The sequence below is a fragment of the Somniosus microcephalus genome, chromosome 12, assembly GCF_052327205.1.
Source record: "Somniosus microcephalus isolate GS21.2 chromosome 12, FLI_Smic_1.0, whole genome shotgun sequence".
Taxonomy (NCBI): domain Eukaryota; kingdom Metazoa; phylum Chordata; class Chondrichthyes; order Squaliformes; family Somniosidae; genus Somniosus; species Somniosus microcephalus.
The window spans coordinates 66,446,466-66,466,685 of record NC_140998.1 but is presented as its reverse complement, the minus strand read 5'-3'; positions in this window follow the sequence as shown (position 1 = coordinate 66,466,685).

The window sequence follows — 20,220 nt, the reverse complement described above, 5'->3', positions numbered from 1 at the left end:
TGATAACTAATTACAATCACAATTACGGTTGCTAGATACATTGGTTAAGTTTAAGCAATTATAAGTTCAGTCTTTGAGGAGGCTTCCTGATTCTGTCTGGATAACGCCTCTTTGGGGTATCAGGTTCCTCTAGCAAGGTTGAGTCGGGATCAATGTCGTTGTTTGGTTCATCTGCTTCCAATATCACCGATTCTGTGGTAGCTGCAATTGGTACGTCGATTTCATTACCAGGTGTATCAGATCGTGGTGTGGAGTTGACGTTTTCCAGTGACTCTAGAATCTGGTCAGCATGGCGTCTTACAATGCTCTCTCCAACGTCCACGGTATACATGAGAGGTCCTTGTCGTGTACAAATCGTTCCTGGCTGCCATTTCTCAGTGCAGTAGTCCCGGGCCAAAACTGGTTGACCTATCTTAAAACTCCTGGTCAGCCTTTCATTCATATTCTGAAACTGCCTGTTCTCCACATCTCTTCTGACGTTTGGCTTAACCAAATCCAAGCGGCATCGTAGTCTTCGATTGAAGAACATCATGGCTGGAGTTTGGTTGGTAACCGCATGTGTCGCATTCCGGTAGGCAAACAAGAAGTTGTCCACCTTGTGTTGTAGGGGTATATCTTCATTACACATTGCCTTGATAGCCTTCTTGAATGTTTGAACAAACCTCTCGGCCAATCCATTAGTGGCTGGATGATATGGGGCAGGTGTGTAATGCTTAATACCATTGTTCTTTAAGAACCTCCGGACCTCTTCAGACACAAACTGTGGTCCATTGTCAGAGCAAATCTGTTCAGGCAGCCCATTCCTGGCGAATATGGTTCGTAAAACTGTGATAGTTTTTTCCGTGGTGGTTGAGGACATTTTTATTACCTCTGGCCACTTTGAATGTGCATCCACCGCAATTAAAAACATCGAGTCCATGAAGGGACCAGCAAAATCAATGTGCACCCTTTGCCATGGAGATGAGGGCCACTCCCATGGATGTAGAGGAGCTTGTGGTGGGGCGTTTTGGACCTTCTGGCATCCTGCACAGCTCTTGGTCATCTCTTCGATTTCTCTATCGATTCCCGGCCACCACACAAACGCTCTGGCTAAGTTCTTCATTTTTACCCCACCCAGATGACCCTCATGAAGCCCATTGAGCACTCTATCCGTCAACTTAGGTGGAATTACTACTCTGGACCCACACATCAAGGTTCCTCTGCACACTGACAGCTGTTCTCTTCTCGGCGAGAATGCTGGCAGCAGTGGTTCGCCATGTGCTGGCCATCCATTCACCGTTAAATCATAGACCCGTGATAGTGTCGGGTCATTCCGTGTTTCCTTTTCTATGTTTGCATTCGTCACAGGGAGACATTCGACTATGGTCGAGTGGAATAACTCCATTGGATCCACTGCAAGGTCTTCTTCTTCCACCGTCGGCAACGGTAGGCGTGACAATCCATCAGCATTCCCATGCTGTTTAGTTCCTTTGTACTCGATGTCATATTGGTGTGCCCCTAGGAAAAGGGACCACCTCTGCAGCCGTTGCGCTGTCATTATCGGTACGCCCTTCTGAGGGTTGAAAATGGAGACAAGAGGTTGATGATCGGTTAGTAGAGTAAATTTTTGACCGTGCAGGTAGTGATTGAACTTCTTCACCCCCCACACTAGGCTGAGGGCCTCTCTGTCAATCTGGGCGTAGTTACGCTCGGCAGAAGTTAACGAGCGTGACGCAAAAGCTATCGGCCTCTCTAAACCATCAAGGAATTTATGTGACAGTACCGCCCCAATGCCGTAGGGAGACGCATCACACGCCAGTCTGATCGGCAGTGCTGGGTTGTAGTGAGCCAATACTTCTCTTGAAGTGATTAAGTCCTTACTCTTCTGAAAGGCCCGCTTACAGTAATTGCTCCATTTCCATGCTACTCCCGTTCGTAGCAGGGCGTTCAGTGGGTGCAGGATTGTCGACAAATTCGGCAAAAACTTATGGTAGTAATTCACCAATCCAAGGAATGACCTCAGTTGCGACACATTTTCAGGCACTGGGGCCTTAACAACCGCTTCAATTTTGTCAGGGGACTTATGTAACCCCTCTTCATCAATCACGTGGCCACAATACGATATCTGTTTCTTAAAAAACTCGCACTTGGGGCGGTTGGCTCGTAGCCCATGTTCCCGTAGTCTAGTGAGCACCTGTTCTAGGTTGTTAAGGTGTTCACTGTCATCTTCACCTGTCACAAGGATGTCGTCCAAGTAACACTGAGTCCCCGGAATCCCTTGCAGGACTTGTTCCGTCGCTCTTTGCCATATCGCCGGAGCTGATGCTACTCCGAATACCAATCGATGATACTGGTAAAGACCTCTGTGAGTGTTTATCGTGAGATACATTCCTAGAGGATTCTTCAACCTCCATCTGCAAATATGCTTGTGCTAGGTCAATTTTTGTAAAACGCTTCCCTCCAGACAGTGAGGCGAAGATGTCTTCTATCCTTGGAAGAGGATATTGTACTGTGTGAAGGACTGGGTTCACCGTCACCTTGAAATCCCCACAGATGCGACCCTTCCTTGGCTCCTCAGACTTATTGCTTAACGTTTTCTTCATGACAGGAACGATGGGTGTCGTCCACTCGCTCCAGTCGACCTTAGACAACATGCCTGCCTTCTCCAGATTCTCCAGCTCTGCCTCGACGGCTGGGCGAATTGCATATGGTACCGGTCTTGCTTTGAAAAACTTGGGAATTGCATTCTCTTCTATTTTTATCGAGGCGGTTACGCCTTTAAGAGTGCCCAGTTCTTGTTGAAATACCTCTTTGGCGTTAGCTAAGATTGTTGACAATCGTCCAGGAGTGACGTCTTCATCTTTTTTACCGTCCACCGTCATTGCATGAATGGAGTGCCAATCTAAGCTTATCTTCCTGATCCATTCACGTCCCAATAACGGTGGTCCACCATTTTGCAGTATGTAGAGATACAATTTCCGTATTTTCTTGCCGTTGTATTTGACAGGCACCCTTATTTTTCCTCTGGGGTATACTTTTTGCCCCATATACGTCGTCAAGACGATGGATGTCTCTCTCAAGGGTATGTGTGAGAATAGCCGCTCGTAGTCTCATCGATTCATGACGGTTAGCGCTGATCCTGTATCCAATTCCATTTTAACTTGGGACCCTGCTATCGTGAGGGTGACCCAAATGGTTCAGTGATCCTCTTTTGCGATTACATTGTGAAGTTTGAGACAGCTTAGTCTCTTGTTCCCGGATTCACTATCGCTCATCTGGTCTTCTGAACTACTGTCCGTCATCTTTTGTACTTTCTTGTACGGTTCCTTTGTAGCCTTTTTGTTGTCGCTGGTCTTCTTCCCAGACCTGCAAACTCGTGCAATGTGTCCCATCTTTCCGCATTGCCTGCATATTTTGTCCTTGGACCAGCAGTCCTTCTGGTCATGGTTAGTTCTGCCGCAGTGATAACATTTTGCAAATCCCCGTGTCATTGCGTGGGTGCCGTATTCCTGTGGCTTTTGTTGAATTTCCGCAGCTCCCCTGGCTGCTGCTTTGTACGATACTGCCACGCTGAAAGCCTTATCTAGTGTCAGCTCTTTCTCTGAGAGTAACTTCTTCTGTGTTCCTTCACTCAGGAGTCCACAGACAAATTTGTCCCATAGTGTATCTGCCAGTCCTGCTCTGAACAGGCAGTGCTTTGATAGCTTGCATAGTTCCGTAAGGTACTCAGCATTGCTCTCATTTTTATGCTGAGTTCTCCTGTGGAATTTAAATCTTTCTGCTATCAGCAGCGGTGCAGGGTTTAGGTGTTCCTGTAGGACAGCAACAATTTCGTTAAAACTCTTCGCCTTCGGTTTGGCTGGAGTAATCAGGTCCCGCAATAGGCCGTACGTTCTAGCGCCCATTAAGTTTAGCAATACCGATGCCTTTTTCTCATCGGCTATTTCGTTTGCCTCGCAATATACCTCGACTCTTTCCACATACGTGGTCCAGTCCTCTATTGTATTATCAAAGGCAGTGATACAGCCAGTCTTCGGCATCTTGAAAATCTAAAATGGTGCCTCCCGCGCTTTGCCTTCTTCCCTGATTTAACAAAATGGCGCCTCCCGCGCTTTGCCTTCTTCCCCGCTGTTGCTAGCGCTGCTTTCCGCGGTTTCCATTGTAACCTGCAGCTCCTCGCGGTTTCCTGCGGGTTTAATATTTTTTTTTTTTTTATTATTTTCCCGTCGTGGAATAACCCTGTGGGACTCTTGCCTCCCTCTTCTCAGGTCTATACGCAGCCCGGCTTCGTAGCACCGGCCGCGCCCTGTGTGCTTCACCCTCTCTCTCTCCTCTTCCCGACAACGCTGCTCGGCCCTGTTGCAAGCCACCCGCTCGAGTTCGTGACCGCCGCAGCCCAGGAAGGGTCAGTGTACTACCTGCCACCAGCCCGATTAGCTGAAGCACCGTCGACAGGAACCAGGCCCCGCTTTCGACAGCTTCTCCAGCAATCTTCAACTTCGCTAACACAGGGGCGGATGCCCACGGTCGACGCCCGTTTCTACTGCTTCTTTCTTCCTTCTGGCCTCGACCTCTGCTCACTTCGCTGTAGGAATGGATCCCAGGAGGTGGTGCAGACTGTAGTTAAGTTCGTATCTGCTCGTTGCCAGTATTATGTCCGTGTATGATTGAGACACGGACAGCAGGAGTTGAACAAAACAAGTCTTACCTGAATGAAGTCAATCGGGAAACTGAAACTACAGAGGCTTACTAGCGCCTTTTATACAGGGGTGGTCACTGCCGGTACTGCAGTCTGAGACCAGTTATTCTCTTAAAGGTACATACACAACAACCTGGGTGTCCTTGTGCACCAGACGTTGAAGGTAAGCATGCAGGTGCAGCAGGCAGTTAAGAAGGCAAATGGTATGTTGGCCTTAATAGCGAGAGGATTCAAGTACAGGAGCAAGGATGTCTTGCTGCAGTTGTACAGGGCCTTGGTGAGATCACACCTTGGGTATTGTGTGCAGTTTTGGTCACCTTATCTGAGGAAGGATGTTCTTGCCATGGAGAGAGTGCAGCGAAGATTCACCAGACTGATACCTGGGATGGCACGAATGACACATGAGGAGAGATTAGGTCGATTAGGCTTATATTCGCTAGAGTTTAAAAGAATGAGAGGGGTTCTCATTGAAACATAAAATTCTAACAGGACTAGACAGACTAGATGCAGGAAGGATGTTCCCGATGGCGGGGGAGTCCAGAACCAAGGGTCACAGTCTAAGGATAAGGGGTAAGCCATTTAGGACTGAGATGAGGAGGAATTTCTTCACCCAGAGAGTGGTGAACCTGTGGAATTCTCTACCACAGAAGGCAGTTGAGGCCAATTCATTAAATATATTCAAGAAAGAGTTAGATATATTTCTTAAGGCTAAAGGGATCAAGGGATATGGAGAGAAAGCAGGGACAAGGTATTGAATTTGGATGATCAGCCATGTTCTCATTAAATGGCGGAACAGACTCGAGGGGCCGAATGGCCTACTCCTGCTCCTATCTTCTATGTAGAGAAAGCAAAGTAAAGAAATTATAAACAGCTTTTTGAATGCACTTGCGATGTGACTACCCAGTGACTGGAGCTAATCCTTCTCCAACATTATGTCATCACCAAATCCAAATAAACCCTTTCTTTTGAAAACAAAGTGAACACTACTTCTTGCAGCATCTTCTGGTTCAGACCAATCTTGAGCCTTTTGACAATGACAGCTCACTATTCAGATGCAGCAAGTCTCCTTACATATGGTTTACCATTGTTTTATTAAAACTTCCCCTGTTATGATATGGGACAAAAACAAAAAAGCAACAAGTGAAAAAAAATATTAAAATGTTGTACAGAATAAACTTTCCCTAAATACAACTTTTTCATAAATTCAGACAGAACACCTCACCACCCACCTGCCCTTCCCCCTCAAGGATATATTTTGCAGCTTTTTTTCTGGCTTACAAATAATAGTTTAATTAATGCATATCATTGATATTCATCAGGTCTTCTTCACAAACTGCATTATATGTGACTTCTGTGAAAATATGTACATTTTGAAAGCAGAAGACTTACTGCACTGGTATCTTACAAGCGCCTGTATTTTACTTCCTCATGGGTCTGTCACTTTTAAATATAATCAGCTACCTATATAACAACAGTAATTACACTTCAAAAGTAATTTATTGGTTAGGAATCATTTTGTAATGTACTGAGGACATGAAAAGTGCTCTATAAATGCAAATTCTTTCTCTTCTTTCTTCTCAGTCTCCTGCTGTGCTCAGTGCAGCCAATACTGCGTGTCTGCTACTCCCTCTTGTGACTACCCTTATTAAATGCCTTTCTCAAACATAGAATCGAGATACCAGCAACCAACAGCATACAGGCTGCACTGAATTATTCCATGCCATGGCGTGGATACAAATGATCACAGTGGGCCAACATACAGAAAGAATTGGGGACATAGCTACATCATTGATTATCACTGTTGTCAGGAGTGAGCACTGAGAGTTTCTCAGTTACTGTAATTGTATTTGATACTACAGACACTGTGAGTGTGAAGTGAGGGGTGGAGGGGGAAAGACAAGTACATTTGCCTAGAGTTTTAACAGCCTACTTTCCTTGTAGTCTCTAAGGTAGATAAAGAATTGTTCTGAAGACTACGTTGGACTGGGCCTCCCTTTTATTTTTAGGCATGTGAGAAGATACAGTCTTGTCTGATTCAATGGCCCTGAAATTGTGGTTGGCGCCGTAGCTAAGGAGCACACCGCCGACATCCGAACGAATTCCGCATTTACCTAGTGCGAAGCCCCAAACGAAAACTTGCTTTGAAATGCTGCAGAGTTGTGCGCAGTGTAGTGGCCCACGGATCCCAGGGGTGCACTGTTGTGTGGAAGCGTTCCTGGGATCACGTGGGACGGTACTCCTTTCACTAGCCAATGTCAACTCAAATTTCTCTCCACGGATGTTGCCTGACCTGCTGAGTTTTTCCAGCATTTTCTGTTGTTAATCCAAATTCAGTACCCTGTCCCTGCTTTCTCCCCATACCCCTTGATCCCTTTAGCCTTAAGAAATATATCCAACTCCTTCTTGGATATATTTAATGAATTGGCCTCTACTGCCTTCTGTGGTAGAGAATTGCACAGGTTCACCACTCTCTGGGTGAAGAAATTCCTCCTCATTTCTGTCCTAAATGGCTTACCCCTTATCCTTAGACTGTGACCCCTGGTTCTGGACTCCCCGACCATCGGGAACATCCTTCCTGCATCTAGTCTGTCCAGTCCTGTCAGAATTTTATAAGTTTCAATGAGATCCCCTCTCATTCTTCTAAACTCCAGCGAGTATAAGCCCAATCGACCCAATCTCTCCTCATACGACATTCCTGCCATCTCTTCAATGTTTTTTTCAATCTTTTCCACTGGTTGTTCTCCTGGAAACAGATCTTGCATGAGAGAAAAATCTCAAAAAGGATTTTCTGCAGTTAGTCCAGATCTTGAAACTGCTGTGTGTTATTGGAAAAACAAAACTCAAGTACTCAAACAAGCATTGGGCCAAAAATGTACAAAAGCAGTAATGTTGTATTGCACTTACAATGAGATATGTAGTAGGAGAAAAAAATCGCTGATTGCCACTAGGGGATGCTCTTATATAGTGTGGGGAGGGCACGTCAATGTGTTAACTGAATAGGCATCTTGACTCCTCCACCCCGCCCCCCGCCCCCATCCTGCCACACCACTCCCCAATTGAATAGACAAACTACCCATTAAATTTGAAGTACAAAGGCAATGAATAATATTTTCTGTGCATCAGGTATGACTCCAGCTAATGAAAGACTTTCCCATCGACCCTCATTGATTTCAGTTTTGCTCGGGCTCTATGGTGCCATGCTTGTTCAAATGACGCCTTGATGTTAAGGGCAGCTACTCCCACCTCTCTTCTGGCATTAAGATCTCGCGTCCATGCCAAGTGGTTCTGGTGAACTGAAACTGAGCATTGAAAAGTAGGTGATCAGTGTGTAGGTGTCGCTTGATAGCACCGTTGATGACTTCTTCCATTACTTTACTGATGATTGGGAGGAGGCTGATAGGGCGGTAATTGGCCAGGATAGATTTCTCCTCTTTTTGTGGATAGGACATACTTGGGTAATTTTCCACATTGTCGGACAGATGCCAGTGTCATAGCTGCATTGAAACAACTTGTCTAGCAGGCCGACTAGTTCTGGTGCGCAGGTCATTACTGTGTCCAGTGCACTAAATCATTTCTTAATGTCACGTGGAGTGAATTGAATTGGCTGGACTTTGGCATCTATGATGGTAATGACCTCAGGAGGAGGCTGAGTAGGATCTTCTACTTGACACTTCTAACTCTGTTAAGATCTGCCTCAGAATATTTAATTACAATTTTACGACCTTTTTTAAAAACATCGAGTAACAATGTGAGTAGAAAGTCATTAAAAAGCATTGTCCTTGTGCCTGGTGAACAGTCGGCACATTTAAATTCCGGACATGCTTGTGTCAATTTGTTGATGTCAGCAGTTACTAAGCTTTATCTCAGAAATATCGTTGATGTGTGAACAAGGCTAAATACGACCTTACATGGATTTGTGTTAGGAGAAATATGGTGCAATAAGACTAATTTTAACTACACATTTAAAACAAATTGACTTTATGCTGTGAAATAGGTCCTTGGGAATGTACTATATTACTGTATTAAAATTTGACCCTGGAATAATGTGGGTTAAAAACAAATCCCTTGGGGATGTTTGCCAATGGTGTTAGGAAATACAATAAACAGCAGATGGCGCTGTTCTGCAGTAGGTGGACATGTCTATTACACTTGAAATAAACGAATTAAAATCTCTGGTGTTGCTGAATAATATGGAGCTGTCTGTCAAAGTACAAAACTATACCTTTGAGAGAGATGTCTTACATATGTTCAATCAAAATCTTTTTTTTTTGTCACTCTAAATTTTTGAGTTTGAACAGTCTTTTCTTCATTCCAGTGTACCATCCTGAACATTCAATGTTTGCCCCAGTATGAATCTGTGTTTTTCTGTTACCTCGCCAATAATTTTTCATCAGTCATCCGGGTGTCTGACATGTGAGCAAACCCATCACGATGCTTAAGAGTCTGAGAACCAAGCAACTGGGAAGTATACACAGGTAGAGTTTCAATATGGAGTGCAGAGAACTTAGGGACAGTTTGACAAGAGCTAAGACCTAGGGATGGCCAAGTGTGCTGAGGGGCGCTGCTGGAGTTTCACCAGCCAACTTACCAACATAGAGCTACCCACTGCTTGTCTGGCTTGGACCACCCTACCTATCATAGAGTCATAGAGTTATACAGCACGGATAGAGGCCCTTCGGCCCATCGTGTCCGTGCCGGCCATCAAGCCCTGTCTAATCTAATCCCATATTCCAGCATTTGGTCCGTAGCCTTGTATGTTATGGCATTTCAAGTGCTCATCCAAATGCTTCTTCACTGTTGTGAGGGTTCCTGCCTCCACAACCCTTTCAGGCAGTGAGTTCCAGACTCCAACCACCCTCTGGGTGAAAAATTTATATCTCAAATCCCCTCTAAACCTCCCGCTCTTTACCTTGAATCTATGCCCCCTAGTTATTGACCCTTCTACTAAGGGTGAAAGCTCCTCAGTATCCATCCTATCTATGCCCCTCATAATTTTGTACACCTCAATCATGTCCCCCCTCAGCCTCCTCTGCTCCAAGGAAAACAAACCCAATCTGCCCAGTCTCTCTTCATAGCTGAAGCGCTCCAGCCCTGGTAACATCCTGGTGAATCTCCTCTGCACCCTCTCCAAAGCGATCACATCCTTCCTGTAGTGTGGCGACCAGAACTGCACACAGTATTCCAGCTGTGGCCTAACCAATGTTTTATACAGCTCCATCATAACCTCCTTGCTCTTATATTCTATGCCTCGGCTAATGAAGGCAAGTATCCCATATGCCTTTTTTACCACCTTATCCACCTGTTCCGCCGCCTTCAGGGATCTGTGTACTTGCACACCCAGATCCCTCTGACCCTCCGTCTTGCCTAGGGTCTTACCATTCATTGTGTATTCCCTTGCCTTGTTAGTCCCCCCAAAGTGCATCACCTCGCACTTTTCCGGGTTAAATTCCATTTGCCACTGTTCCGCCCATCTGACCAACCCATCTATATCGTCCTGCAGACTGAGGCTACCCTCCTCGCTATTTACCACCCTACCAATTTTTGTATCATCCGCGAACTTACTGATCATACCTTTTACATTCATATCCAAGTCATTAATGTAGACCACAAACAGCAAGGGACCCAGCACCGATCCCTGTGGCACCCCACTGGCCACAGGCTTCCAGTCACAAAAACAACCTTCGACCATCACCCTTCTGCCTTCTGCCACTAAGCCAGTTTTGTATCCAATGTGCCAAGGCACCCTGGATTCCATGGGCTCTTACCTTCTTGACCAGTCTCCTGTGCGGGACTTTATCGAAGGCCTTACTGAAATCCATGTATACCACATCCACTGCGTTACCCTCATCCACACACCTAGTCACCCCCTCAAAAAATTCAATCAAATTAGTCAGACATGATCTTCCCTTGACAAAGCCATGTTGACTATCCCTGATTAATCCTTGTCTCTCCAAGTGGAGACTAATTTTGTCCCTCAGAATTTTTTCCAATAATTTTCCTACCACTGATGTTAGGCTCACTGGCCTGTAGTTCCCCGGTTTTTCCCTACTTCCCTCCTTGAATAATGGTACTACATTAGCGGTTCTCCAGTCCTCTGGCACATCCCCTGTGGCCAGAGAGGTCCTGAATATGTGTTAGAGCCCCCGCAATCTCTTCCTTTGCCTCACACAGCAGCCTGGGATACATTTCATCCGGGCCTGGGGATTTATCCATTTTTAGGCCTGCTAAAACCGCCAATACCTCCTCCCTCTCGATGTTAATATGTTCGAGCATATCACAGTCCCCCCGCCCTATTTCTATGTCTACATCGTCCTCCTCCATAGTGAAAACAGATGCAAAAAATTCATTTAGAACCCCTCCTACATCTTCCGGCTCCACACACAGATTGCCACTTTTGTCCCTAATGGGCCCTATTTTTTCCCTAGTTATCCTCTTACCCTTAATATACTTATAAAACATCTTAGGATTTTCCTTTATTTTGCTCGCCAGTGTTATTTCATGGCCCCTCCTTGATCTCCTAATTTCTTTTTTAAGTATCCCCCTGCACTTTTTGTACTCCTCTAGGGCTTCCTCCGTCTTTAGCCTTTTGTATCTGCCAAAAGCCCTCCTTTTTTTCCTAATCCATTCTCGTATATCCCCTGACATCCAAGGTTCCCTGTGGTTTTTGGAACCACCCTTGACCTTTACGGGAACATGTTGCCATTGTATGATCTCAATCTCCCTTCTGAAAGCCTCCCATTGCTCCGATGCGGATTTTCCTACAAGTAGCTGATCCCAGTCCATTTTGGCCAGATCCTGCCTTATCCTATTAAAATCGGCCTTCCCCCAATTTAGAACCTTTATTTCCGGCCCATCCCTGTCCTTTTCCATGACCACCTTAAATCTCACCATATTATGGTCACTGTCACCAAAGTGCTCACCTACTAGCACTTTTTCCACTTGGCTGGCCACATTCCCTAGAATTAGGTCCAGTACTGCCCCCTCTCTTGTAGGACTTTCTACATGCTGGCTCAAAAAGCTCTCCTGGATGCACTTTAAGAATTCTACACCCTCTGAGCCTTTCACACTTTGACTATCCCAGTTAATATTGGGGAAGTTGAAATCCCCCATTATTATTACCCTATTATTTGCACATTTCTCTGAGATTTGCCTACATATCTGTTCCTCTATCTCCCCCTGGCTGTTTGGAGGCCTATAGTACACTCCCAGCAAAGTGCTTGCCCCCTTTTTGTTTTTAAGCTCCACCCATATGGCCTCATTAGAGGAACCTGCTAATATATCATCCCTCCTTACTGCAGTAATTGACTCCTTAATTAATATTGCGACACCCCCTCCTCTTTTACCTCCCCCTCTGTCTCACCTGAAGATCCTGTACCCCGGAATATTGAGCTGCCAGTCTTGCCCCTCCCGCAACCATGTCTCCGTGATAGCAACAATATCATACTCCCATGTGTTTATCAACACCTTCAGTTCATCCACCTTATTTGCAAGACTCCTTGCATTAAAATAGATGCCATCCAGCCTTGCCCTTATATATTTGCCCTGTCTACCAAGCTGACTTGTTTTTTTCTCTATAATTGGCAGCACATCACCCCCTATTTCAGCTCCCCTCTGTATCCCATCCCCCTGCCAAGTTAGTTTAAACCCCCCCCAACAGTGCTAGCAAACCTCCCCGCAAGGATATTTGTCCCGCTCTGGTTCAGGTGCAACCCGTCCGACTTGTACAAGTCCCACCTTTCCCAGAAGCAGGCCCAGTGATCCAGGAAGCTAAAACCCTCCCTCCTACACCAACTCTTTAGCCACGCATTCATCTGCACTATCCTCCTATTCCTATACTCACTAGCACGTGGCACTGGGAGTAATCCAGAGATTACAACCTTTGAGGTCCTGCCCTTTAATCTGTTACCTAGCTCCCTAAATTCTTGATGCAGGACCTCATCCCCCTTCCTACCTATGTCGTTGGTCCCAATGTGGACCACGACCTCTGCCTGCTCACCCTCCCCCTTAAGAATGCCCTGTAGCCGCTCAGTGACATCCATGACCCTGGCCCCAGGGAGGCAACAAACCATCCTGGAGTCACGTTTGCGGCCACAGAAACGCCTATCTGTTCCCCTTACGATAGAATCCCCTACCACTATTGCTCTCCCACTCTTTTTCCTCCCTTCCTGAGCAGCAGAAGCATCCCTGGTGCCAGGAAGCTGGCTGCTGCTGCCTTCCCCTGGTGAGTCATCCCCCTCAACAGTATCCAACTTGGTATACCTGTTTGAAAGGGGGATGTCCGCAGGGGTTCCCTGCACTTCCTGCCTGCCTCTGTTGCTCCGCCTGATGGTCACCCCCTGTGCAGCCCTACCCTGAGGCGTGAACAACTCACTAAACGTGCTATCCACGACCCTCTCAGCATCGCGCATGCTCCAAAATTCATCCACCCGCAGCTCGAGCGCCGCAATGCGGTCTACAAGTAGCTGCAGCTGGATGCATTTCCCGCACACATGGTCGCCAGGGACATTGGCAGCGTCCCTGACTTCCCACATGGAGCAAGAGGAGCAGAACACGGGTCTGAACTCTCCTGCCATGACTTACTCCTTTAATTAATTAAAAAATTTATTCAATACCCCAGTTACAGGTATACTCTAGGGCGCTTTATTTACCAACTGTCCCCACTACACCACAGAGACTTAACCACAGAATTCAAGCTTGTATTGAAAAGAGAGAAAAATACTCACCAACCAATCACTTACCTGCTACCTGCTGATGTCACACTTGGACTACTTTTTACCTCTCTCCTGGAACCTGGATTGGTCGGTGCCTCTGACTGCTCCCTCTCAAGCCTTTAAGCTCTCCCGCCTCGGGCTGCTCCCGCGCAGGTCCGCTGCTTCTCCGGTCTCGGGGCTGTGGGCCTCGGTGCCTCTGACTGCTCCCTCTCAAGCCTTTAAGCTCTCCCGCCTCGGGCTGCTCCCGCGCAGGTCCGCTGCTTCTCCGGTCTCGGGGCTGTGGGCCTCGGTGCCTCTGACTGCTCCCTCTCAAGCCTTTAAGCTCTCCCGCCTCGGGCTGCTCCCGCGCAGGTCCGCTGCTTCTCCGGTCTCGGGGCTGTGGGCCTCGGTGCCTCTGACTGCTCCCTCTCAAGCCTTTAAGCTCTCCCGCCTCGGGCTGCTCCCGCGCAGGTCCGCTGCTTCTCCGGTCTCGGGGCTGTGGGCCTCGGTGCCTCTGACTGCTCCCTCTCAAGCCTTTAAGCTCTCCCGCCTCGGGCTGCTCCCGCGCAGGTCCGCTGCTTCTCCGGTCTCGGGGCTGTGGGCCTCGGTGCCTCTGACTGCTCCCTCTCAAGCCTTTAAGCTCTCCCGCCTCGGGCTGCTCCCGCGCAGGTCCGCTGCTTCTCCGGTCTCGGGGCTGTGGGCCTCGGACCTATCAGCGCATTGACTTGCAAGGTTATCTTGAATATTGACCCGAGTGCAATCTACAATCAGCAGGCATGTTATCATGTAGCTCACTCAAACCCAAAGAGAGTTACTTACTTCTTCCTCCAGGAGAATAGTCACTAATTGGTTCTTGGGCAACTGACAAGCATGGGTTTGACCCCACTGAAGGCAAGCGGCAATGCTCGCAATTCCTCACAAATGCACAATGAACTGCACAACTCACGAGAAAATGTGTGAGTGTATTGCCACAATCCTCCTGGCCACATCTTGGAGATATACCGCATCACATTGCATAATGGTGCCACGAGTTGGAGATGCTGAGTTTCAGCAGCATTCTTCAATACAGTCATGGTCGGTACTGAACCCTGGATGTAGGAGTATGCATTCTCATTCCCAGCCTCTCATAACGCCTACCAATAGCTGTCATCCCAAGTCTCAGACTCCTCATCAGCTATACAATGAATATCTGTTTGCAGCATAATGGAAGGACCTATGTGGAATAACTCCTGACCTTAGATGTTCTAGACAGAAAAGTACAATGCTGTATATTGGGTTTATATGTCACCAACTAATCCAGATTCTCATGGCTTTGACAAACAGGCTTGCCCATTGTGAGGCTAACTCACACCTCCAGGGTGCTGAGTGACAGATTGCTGTAGACTGGAGCTCTCCATCCCATCTACCATTCACTAATGAAAATGCAGCTGAATAGCTACATGAGGATTTGAGCCTCAGGCTGGGACAGGCAGGGCAATTCTCCCCCTCAGCCAAAGCTAACACCTGAGGGACAAGGAAAGGCCAATCAGGTCACCTTTCTCACTTTGCCATCCAGGCTTGAAAAAAGCCATTGTGATGAGGGTGAAAGTATGTGTTACAGAGAGCACTCCCAATCTTCTGTAGGTTAGGAAATAGTTAATATCTGAACAGGATGGGAACATAACATAATTTATGCACATTAGGCACAACATGCTACAGAAAATGCAGTTGTGGCAGTTTTTACAGTTTTAATGCAGATCAATCTGATGCCATAAAGAGGCATCACCCCATCTTGAAGGAGCGGGCAGAGGCATCACCCCCACAAAGGACAACCCCAAAATCTTAGAGGGTGAGTGGGATCTAGACAGTGGGTGAGTGGGATCCAGTCAGTGGGAGATTGGGATCCAGTCAGTGGGAGATTGGGATCTAGTCAGTGGGTGAGTGGGATCCAGTCAGTGGGAGAGTGGGATCCAGTCAGTGGGAGAGTGGGGTCTAGACAGTGGGAGATTGGGATCTAGACAGTGGGAGATTGGGATCCAGTCAGTGGGAGATTGGGATCTAGTCAGTGGGTGAGTGGGATCCAGTCAGTGAGAGAGTGGGATCCAGTCAGTGGGTGAGTGGGATCCAGTCAGTGAGATAGTGGGATCCAGTCAGTGGGTGAGTGGGATCTAGTCAGTGGGTGAGTGGGATCTAGACAGTGAGAGAGTGGGATCCAGTCAGTGGGTGAGTGGGATCTAGACAGTGAGAGAGTGGGATCCAGTCAGTGGGAGAGTGGGATCCAGTCAGTGGGAGAGTGAGATCTAGGCAGTGGGAGATTGGGATCTAGATAGTGGGAGATTGGGATCTAGACAATTGTAGATTGGGATCCAGTCAGTGGGAGAGTGGAATTCAGGCAGTGGGAAATTGAGATCCATCCAGTGGGAGGGTGGAATCAAGCCAATAGGAGAGTGGGAGCCAGTCAGTGGGAGATTGGGATCCAGTCAGTGGGAAATTGGGATCCAGTCAGTGGGAGCGTAGAATCCAGCCAGTGGGAAATTGGGATACAGCCAGTGGGGGAGTGGGATTCAGTCAGTGGGATCCAGTCAGTGGGAGATTGGAATCTAGGCAGTGTGAGATTGGGATCCAGTCAGTGGGAGATTGGGATCTAGACAGTGGGAGAGTAGGATCTAGACAGTGGGATATTGGGATCTAGACAGTGGGATATTGGGATCTAGACAGTGGGAGATTGTGATCCAGTCAGTGGGTGAGTGGGATCCAGTCAGTGGTAGAGTAGGATCCAGTCAGTGGGAGAGTGGGATCCAGTCAGTGGGTGAGTGGGATCCAGTCAGTGGGAGATTGGGATCCAGTCAGTGGGTGAGTGGGATCCAGACAGTGGGATATTGGGATCTAGACAGTGGGAGATTGTGATCCAGTCAGTGGGTGAGTGGGATCCAGTCAGTGGTAGTGTGGAATCCAGCCAGTGGTAGTGTGGAATCCAGCCAGTGGGAAATTGGGATCCAGACAGTGGGAGATTGGGATCTAGACAATGGGACATTGGGATCCAGTCAGTGGGAGAGTAGAATCAAGCCAATAGGAGAGTGGGAGCCAGTCAGTGGGAAATTGGGATCCAGTCAGTGGGAAATTGGGATCCAGTCAGTGGGAGCGTAGAATCCAGCCAGTGGGAAATTGGGATACAGCCAGTGGGGGAGTGGGATTCAGTCAGTGGGATCCAGTCAGTGGGAGATTGGAATCTAGGCAGTGTGAGATTGGGATCCAGTCAGTGGGAGATTGGGATCTAGACAGTGGGAGAGTAGGATCTAGACAGTGGGATATTGGGATCTAGACAGTGGGATATTGGGATCTAGACAGTGGGAGATTGTGATCCAGTCAGTGGGTGAGTGGGATCCAGTCAGTGGTAGAGTAGGATCCAGTCAGTGGGAGAGTGGGATCCAGTCAGTGGGTGAGTGGGATCCAGTCAGTGGGAGATTGGGATCCAGTCAGTGGGTGAGTGGGATCCAGACAGTGGGATATTGGGATCTAGACAGTGGGAGATTGTGATCCAGTCAGTGGGTGAGTGGGATCCAGTCAGTGGTAGTGTGGAATCCAGCCAGTGGTAGTGTGGAATCCAGCCAGTGGGAAATTGGGATCCAGACAGTGGGAGATTGGGATCTAGACAATGGGACATTGGGATCCAGTCAGTGGGAGAGTAGAATCAAGCCAATAGGAGAGTGGGAGCCAGTCAGTGGGAAATTGGGATCCAGTCAGTGGGAGCGTGGAATCCAGCCAGTGGGAGAGTGGGATCCACCCAGTGGGGAGGAGGGATCCAGTCAGTGGGAGATTGGGATCTAGACAGTGTGAGATTGGGATCCAGTCAGTGGGAGAGTGGAATCAAGCCAATAGGAGAGTGGGAGCCAGTCAGTGGGAAATTGGGATCCAGTCAGTGGGGGAGTGGGATCCAGCCAGTGGGGGAGTGGGATCCAGCCAGTGGGAGATTGGGATCGAGACAGTGGGTGAGTGGGATCCAGTCAGTGGGAGAGTGGGATCCAGTCAGTGGGAGAGTGGGAGATTGGGATCTAGACCGTGGGAGATTGGGATCCAGTCAGTGGGAGATTGGGATCTAGACAGTGGGTGAGTGGGATCCAATCAGTGGGAGAGTGGGATCCAGTCAGTGGGTGAGTGGGATCTAGACAGTGGGAGATTGGGATCTAGACAGTGGGAAATTAGGATCCAGTCAGTAGGGGAGTGGGATCTAGACAGTGGGAGATTGGGATCTAGACAATTGTAGATTGGGATCCAGTCAGTGGGAGAGTGGAATTCAGCCAGTGGGAAATTGGGATACATCCAGTGGGAGAGTGGAATCAAGCCAATAGGAGAGTGGGTGCCAGTCAGTGGGAAATTGGGATCCAGTCAGTGGGAAACTGGGATCCAGTCAGTGGGGGCGTGGAATCCAGCCTGTGGGAAATTGGGATCCAGTCAGTGGGGGAGTGGGATCCAGTCAGTGGGGGAGTGGGATCCAGTCAGTGGGGGAGTGGGATCCAGTCAGTGTGGGAGTGGGATCCAGTCAGTGGGAGATTGGGATCTAGACAGTGTGAGATTGGAGTCCAGTCAGTGGGAGAGTGGGATCTGGTCAGTGGGTGAGTGCAATCCAGTCAGTGGGAGAGTGGGATCCAGTCAGCAGGAGAGTGGGATCCAGACAGCAGGAGAGTGGGATCCAGACAGTGGGAGAGTGGGATCCAGTCAGTGGGTGAGTGGGATCCGGTCAGTGGGTGAGTGGGATCCAGTCAGTGGGTGAGTGGGATCCAGTCAGTGGGAGAGTGGGATCCAGACAGTGGGAGAGTGGGATCTAGACAGTGGGAGATTGGGATCTAGACAATGGGACATTGGGATCCAGTCAGTGGGAGAGTGGAATTCAGCTAGTGGGAAATTGGGATCCATCCAGTGGGAGAGTAGAATCAAGCTAATAGGAGAGTGGGAGCCAGTCAGTGGGAGATTGGGATCCAGTCAGTGGGAGCGTGCAATCCAGCCAGTGGGAAATTGGGATCCAGTCAGTGGGGGAGTGGGATCCAGCCAGTAGGGGAGTGGGATCCAGCCAGTGGGAGATTGGGATCTAGACAGTGGTGAGTGGGATCCAGTCAGTGGGAGAGTGGGATCCAGTCAGTGGGTGAGTGGGATCCAGTCAGTGGGAGAGTGGGATCCAGTCAGTGGGTGAGTGGGATCCAGTCAGTGAGAGAGTGGGATCTAGACAGTGGGAGATTGGGATCTAGATAGTGGGAGATTGGGACCTAGATAGTGGGAGATTGGGATCTAGTCAGTGGGAGATTGGGATCTAGATAGTGGGTGAGTGTGATCAAGTCAGTGGGAGAGTGGGATCCAATCAGTTGGTGAGTGTGATCCAGTTAGTGGGAGAGTGGGATCCTGTCAGTGGGAGAGTGGGATCCAGACAGCAGGAGATTGGGATCTAGACAATGGGAGATTGGGATCCAGTCAGTGGGAGAGTGGAATCCAGCCAGTGGGAAATTGGGATCTAGACAGTGGGAGATTGGGATCTAGACAATGGGAGATTGGGATCCAGTCAGTGGGAGATTGGGATCCAGTCAGTGGGAGATTGGGATCCAGTCAGTGGGAAATTGGGATCCAGTCAGTCGGTGAGTGGGATCCAGTCAGTGGGAGATTAGTATCTAGACAGTGGGAAATTGGGATCCAGTCAGTGGGTGAGTGGGATCCAGTCAGTGGGAGAGGGGAATCCAGCCAGTGGGAAATTGGGATCTAGACAGTGGGAGATTGGGATCTAGACAATGGGAGATTGGGATCCAGTCAGTGGGAGAGTGGAATTCACCAGTGGGAAATTGGGATCCATCCAGTGGGAGAGTAGAATCAAACCAATAGGAGATTGGGATCTAGTCAGTGGGAGATTGGGAACCAGCCAGTTGGTAATTGGGATCCAGTCAGTGGGGGAGTGGGATCCAGCCAGTGGGGGAGTGGGATTCAGCCAGTGGAGGAGTGGGATCCAGTCAGTGGGGGAGTGGGAGCCAGTCAGTGGGGGAGTCAGATTATTATCATGCTGTTTCTGAAAGAATCAAGAAGCAAATGTCTTTTCCTATCCTTTCTCCTGCCAGCAAAGTCCCTTAAGGTGGCAAATCAGCCATTGCTATGCAAGCAGACCAGCTCCCACTGCAATAGTTCAGCTGGCACCCAATGGAACTGTACACATCTACCCACCTACCTACACCAGTGTGGCTTGCGAGCAGAAAAGGGACAGTAATGTTTAGGAGCCAGAACAGAATAGCAGCCCATTTTAAACACTGATTGATACAAATCATAATTAATATTGCTCTTGCTCATCATTTGTCAGTGATATGCTGTGTGAAAGTGGTTTCACATTTGAGTAATTCACAGAATCACAGAATCACAGAAACCCCACAGTGCAGATAGAGGCCATTTCGGCACATCGAGCCTGCACCGACACATATCCCACCCGATCCCCGTAACCCCTACACCAACACATGTCCCACCCTATCCCTGTAACCCCACGTATTTAATCCCCCTAACACTAAGGGTCAATTTAGCATAGCCAATCAACCTAACCCGCACATCTTTGGACTGTGGGAGGAAACCGGAGCACCTGGAGAAAACCCACGCAAACACGGGGAGAATGTGCAAACTCCACACAGACAGTCGCCCGAGGCCGGATTTGAACCCGGGTCTCTGGCGCTGTGAGGCAACAGTGCTAACCACTATGCCACCGTGCTGGCCATTAAAAGGTTCATTTAAGTTTTTAATTAATACTTCTCCGAAAATGGTATGAAATATTTGATCTGGCAAAGCTAATTACTCTTTATCAAAGTGTTCAGACAAAAGGTTGGCCTGACATATACTGATAGCTCCAGCAGCCTG